The sequence below is a fragment of the Cyprinus carpio genome, chromosome A11 (assembly GCF_018340385.1).
Source record: "Cyprinus carpio isolate SPL01 chromosome A11, ASM1834038v1, whole genome shotgun sequence".
NCBI lineage: Eukaryota > Metazoa > Chordata > Actinopteri > Cypriniformes > Cyprinidae > Cyprinus > Cyprinus carpio.
Genome location: NC_056582.1, coordinates 1923958 through 1929957, shown reverse-complemented (window position 1 = coordinate 1929957; position 6000 = coordinate 1923958).

Below are 6000 nucleotides of genomic sequence, written 5' to 3'. Positions count from 1 at the left end.
ACAGTATATATATATATATATACACTCACCTAAAGGATTATTAGGAACACCATACTAATACCCTTTCGCCTTCAGAAATGCCTTAATTCTACGTGGCATTGATTCAACAAGGTGCTGAAAGCGTTCTTTAGAAATGTTGGCCCATATTGATAGGATAGCATCTTGCAGTTGATGGAGATTTGTGGGATGCACATCCAGGGCACTAAGCTCCCGTTCCACCACATCCCAAAGATGCTATATTGGGTTGAGATCTGGTGACTGTGGGGGCCATTTTAGTACAGTGAACTCATTGTCATGATCAAGAAACCAATTTGAAATGATTTGAGTTTTGTGATATGGTGCATTATCCTGCTGGAAGTAGCCATCAGAGGATGGGTACATGGTGGTCATAAAGGGATGGACATGGTCAGAAACAATGCTCAGGTAGGCCGTGGCATTTAAACGATGCCCAATTGGCACTAAGGGGCCTAAAGTGTGCCAAGAAAACATCCCCCCCACACCATTACCACCACCACCAACCACCAGCCTGCACAGTGGTAACAAGTCATGATGGATCCATGTTCTCATTCTGTTTACGCCCAAATTCTGACTCTACCATCTGAATGTCTCAACAGAAATCGAGACTCATCAGACCAGGCAACATTTTTCCAGTCTTCAACTGTCCAATTTTGGTGAGCTCGTGCAAATTGTAGCCTCTTTTTCCTATTTGTAGTGGAGATGAGTGGTACCCGGTGGGGTCTTCTGCTGTTGTAGCCCATCCGCCTCAAGGTTGTGTGTGTTGTGGCTTCACAAATGCTTTGCTGCAAACCTCGGTTGTAACAAGTGGTTATTTCAGTCAAAGTTGCTCTTCTATCAGCTTGAATCAGTCGGCCAATTCTCCTCTGACCTCTAGCATCAACAAGGCATTTTCGCCCACAGGACTGCCGCATACTAGATGTTTTTCCCTTTTCACACCATTCTTTGTTAACCCTAGAAATGGTTGTGCGTGAAAATCCCAGTAACTGAGCAGGTTGTGAAATACTCAGACCGGCCCGTGTGGCACCAACAACCATGCCACGCTCAAAATTGCTTAAATCACCTTTCTTTCCCATTCTGACATTCAGGTTGGAGTTCAGGAGATTGTCTTGACCAGGACCACACCCCTAAATGCATTGAGCCATGTGAGCCAACTGCCATGTGATTGGTTGATTAGATAATTGCATTAATGAGAAATTGAACAGGTGTTCCTAATAATCCTTTAGGTGAGTGTATATATACATATATATATAATATGAATATACATATATATATATATATATATATATATATATATATATATATATATATATATATCATATTAGGTGATATATATATAACATATATATATATATATATATATATATATATATGGTGAGTGTATATATATATATATATATATATTAGATTGAATTGGTTTGCACACTGTGGAAGGCTTTTTGAGCCGAAACGTTTGTGTCTTTTCCCATCAGTGATGAATGTTAAATAAAACGTAAAAAGAAGGCTGTTCTCTTGAGTGCGGATCATAATTTTCTATACTAAAAAAATGTGTATGTCATAGAGTTGATTGTGGTGGTGATGGATTGAACACAATCTGTGGTGATGTCACAGTCATGTTGCATTGTGGTATAAGGAGCTGCTTGAAGTGGACATATGAAGTCAACTAGCTCCTTCTGTCAAAATCAAGGGGTTGAAGGTCTGTCCTTATAAACTTCCCTTGTCCACCTGACAAAGTAGAATGCACTTCAAAATTATAGTGTTGATTCCCTTGAGGAAAAGTGCTAAGGGAAGTGGAACGCAGCCTATGTCAGTATGAATATTAACAACAAGTGTCTTTTAGGCTTGTCTCTGATGTACTGATGATAATCTAGGGATTTAGGTTATGTTACGACACTCAGTATGTGTCTTTGGCACAGTGTTTTGAAAGGAATCAAAAAGTTTCAGGACAACGTATCTTGTGGTCAACAATTATGAACATACAAATTAAAATATTACTACTAATAGCTTGCAATTAATTTTGGAAATGGGTAAGGAATAAGAAAATAGACATATGTAAACGGTTCTTGATAGATTCCTTAAATCATACCCGAGAACAAAAATATAAATTATGCCATTATGATTTATTTTTTTTGAAAACATACTGCACCTAGACTGATTTTGTGATGATAACCAAACAGCTAGTATTCATGCATTTATTGACATGATGCCAAACTGAACCTGAGGCTGTATCTCTGCAACGCTTTGACATAATTGACCCCAAATTTTCTGTTTCATTGTCATCTCATACTGACCCTGAAATGCTTCTAATTTTGCCTCTGTTGTGCTTGGCCCTGATAACAGCTGCTTGCAACTATATTTATGATTGGTTTAGTTCTGTTCAACTGGGGGTTATATCACTGCATGGCTGCATGGATGGGAGTTCTTGCAAAACCATAACGCCAATCTACACTGTATGCTAATTTGACAGTGATCTTTGATGGTAGCAGTCTTGACTGAAATAAGTAGAGTTTCCAAGAACATATGGGAAATGAAATAGAGAAATGAACCTGTCCTATTCTGAGGTATTATACGCACACGACAACTGTGTAGTAGAGATCTTCTTGTGCAGATTCACAACATCAAATTGAAACCAGAACAGATTTCCCACAGTTAAAGAGACATGTTCACCACAGGAAGCCATTCTCTTGTTCTGGTAACTGTAACTGCATGAATAAAATAGAATGAAATAATCACATGACTCTGTATGTAACTAGCCATAGTCCAGTGCTGGCAGAGAGAAAGGTCACTGTTAAAAAAGTTCACATGCAAATATATGTATGACTTAAACTTTCACACAATTGCAAACACCAAAAAGAATCATAACAATGATTAACCTTTCACCATATGGACCAGGGGCCTGTTCTTCTTATGTTGCTAACTAAGTTAGCTGGATTTGATTGTTGACAATTTTTATGATCTTGGATTGTTTGGATCTTCGAAGCTCATCCTGGAGTTTCTGTAATAGCAAAAGGTACGTAAGCTTAAACCTGCTCGGGAGCAGGCTTATTTCATGTAAACAGGATTAGATTGCATCTTTTTAAGCAGAATTGATACTTAAAATCTGCCCACTACCACTGATACTTTATTACTAGAGTATCCTACTGATCCAGGTATAATAATTTAAAATATAATAATTAAAAAAATAATTTAAAAAGTAATATTATAATGTTGTGTATTCTTAATACTACAGACAGCCAGTTTTACTCACTGAAAGATTTTTTTCGTCATAAAATAATTACTTGATAATTGTATTAGAGTCTTTCGCATTGTAGAGGACCCAGAGCCCAGCCAACAACCACCCCGCTGCATGCAGCATCGGCCAGAGCCCACCGTGACTGACGAGCCATCGCTTAAAGGAGCATCAGAGCTGAGGATCGCCCCAGAGCCAGAGCTTCACTTGACGTCTGAGCAGGTGCATGAGCCTGCAACGAATGTAGAGTTGTGAATTAATTTGAGTGATGACAGCTATTATGGGGATGGCTTGATAGAGCGCAGGAGATGCAGATAACATGATCTTGACCCTTAAGAAACTTTATTTAAGTTTATCATTTGGTGTCTTTTTTAATTATATTATTTAGTGCTGCTCGGTTATGGCAAAAATCATAAACACAATTATTTTGGCCAAAATTGTAATCACGATTATTTAACATTATTATGAGTGGGCCAAATGACCAAAATTTTATATGAGTGATTAATTCAAAGATAGTTTTATATTAAATATATTTCCTGTTAATAAGGTTGCTATGACATCTACATTTTAGAAACCAGCTAAATTTCACAATTTTCAATACCACAGCAAAGTATTAGAGTAACTGGTATTAGTAACAAACAAAAAAGTCCTCAAAATTATTGAAAATAATTAAACTGTCAGTAATAAAAAGCCAAGGACAAATGCAATAGAATAAAAAGATACAAATTAAACAAACTGTGCTTTAAGGATTTTTTATGCAAGTCTCAAATATTTAGTTAACAGAAATGAATAATCAAATGTAAAATAAAACATTGTCTTCACTGTAAGAATTACAGTATTAAAGGTACAAAAGTCCTTTACTCAAGAGCAGTGTGTGATTTTGAATTTGTCTTTTGTTGTTTGATTAATATTAATCACATAGTTGCAGCAGGAATATAGCCCGCTGTCACTTTAAGAGCCACACAGATCCAATTTACCGTTACACATGTATTTTCATTCTCATCTGTTTATGTTCATTTATTACATAACCAACAGAGGTTTAAGTGAATAATCACTAAGTGCAGCATTTTAACACATTTTTGTGTGTACTTAACCATTTAGGTGTTCAGCTTGACCTAAAGTTGACTTTATGTTCGTGTTCTGCTCCGTCTCTGCGCGCATAATGTTACACAGATATCCTAAGGAAGCGCAAGTTCTCTTTAGTGCATTTAAAAACATGACTAAATCTAATACACTTCAATAGATCAAGCACGTCCCATTTTACAAAAGTCACGTTACATGATTTACTGATTTGCATGTGAAACTGGGCTTTTATGGAGAAACGAAAGTGCATCACTGGAAAGAGGTCGGAATGGGGTGCAATAATCGTTTTATCTCTATTATTGTATTTTCATAAATTGAAACAGTTTTTCGGTTAATTGCACAGCCCTAATATGAAGTCATGACATTGCTGTCTTGCTGCAAGCTAAACGCTGCATTGCTGTTCGTGGTTTTGTGTATCGATACATAACCCCTTTTAAACCAACCCATGAATGTGCAGTTATCTCAGATAACTCAATCCAGCCATACTAATCATCAACAACAGATGCGTTCGAAGAACTGATTTAGCCAGATTCTGATTAGCACGACGATATCATCTTGGATATGACATTTCATCTAGGATGTAATAAGCGACATTTGAAGAACAGGCCCCTTGTTTTTATTCTCATGTTTTGTTTCGTGACCTAGTTTTCTATAGTTCCCTTGATTGGTTCATTTGGTCCACTTGTGCTCAGTTATTTAAGTCATTAGTTTCTCTCTTGGGTTTGTATAAATTCTCCATGTTTAGCTCTCTCAGTTGCTGGAGATACATTGTGGACCTAGCTAACTTGACACACTACCCGGGACGGTCCTTGAGAGAGCCTTGCCGCCTTTGTGAAGTGGGTGCTGGGTCCTACTCCGGACCCAGAGCTCAGCCAACAACCACCCCGCTGCACGGAGCATCAGCCAGAGACTACTGCAGATAGTGAGCCAGAGCCTACCGTGACCGACAAGCCATCGCTAAAAGGAGGGTCAGAGCTGAGGATTGCCCCAGAGCCAGAGCTTCACTTGACGTCTGACCAGGTGTGTGAGCCTGCAACAAAACCCACCATGGAGGATTACACAGTGGAGAGTTAGGGCACGGAGGATAGCCTAGCCCACCGTTACACTGCTGAGGCTAAGCTAAGACTGGAAACTGAGGAAATGTTGGATTTATATGTGAGTGTGCTTCTCCTGAACTCCGTGCCTGTTCAGTCACGGCCAAGGAGGCCATTTATGAACTGTTTGTCTGCCCTGAACTGTCACTCTGCTCTATTACGACCATGAAGGTCACTCTTCTGTCCCTGGCACTCCCGGTGCTGGGAGTTTCCATCCCAGAACCCACTGCCAGTTATGAACTCCCACCCAGCCCCCCATTTCCAACCTCCTCCTATTATCTCCCATTCCTCATCCCCGCCTTCACTAATCCTCTCAGCCCCTCAGCTTACCCTCAGCCTTTCAACTGTGGAGCAGATTAGCTGCCGGCTTTCAGTCTCCATCTTGAGGTCAGAGAGTCCCCGGTCCCCAGCCAACCTCTGAGACACAGACTCCACCTTGGCCCATCGACCCAGAGGCTCCAACATAGCTCCTACTTCCCTCTTCTCCGCCGTGGCCCATCAGTCCACCAGCTTTGCTGGGCTCCCTCATCCCTCTGGCTCCACCTTGGTCGGTCATCAACCTGCCATCGCCTTGTGACT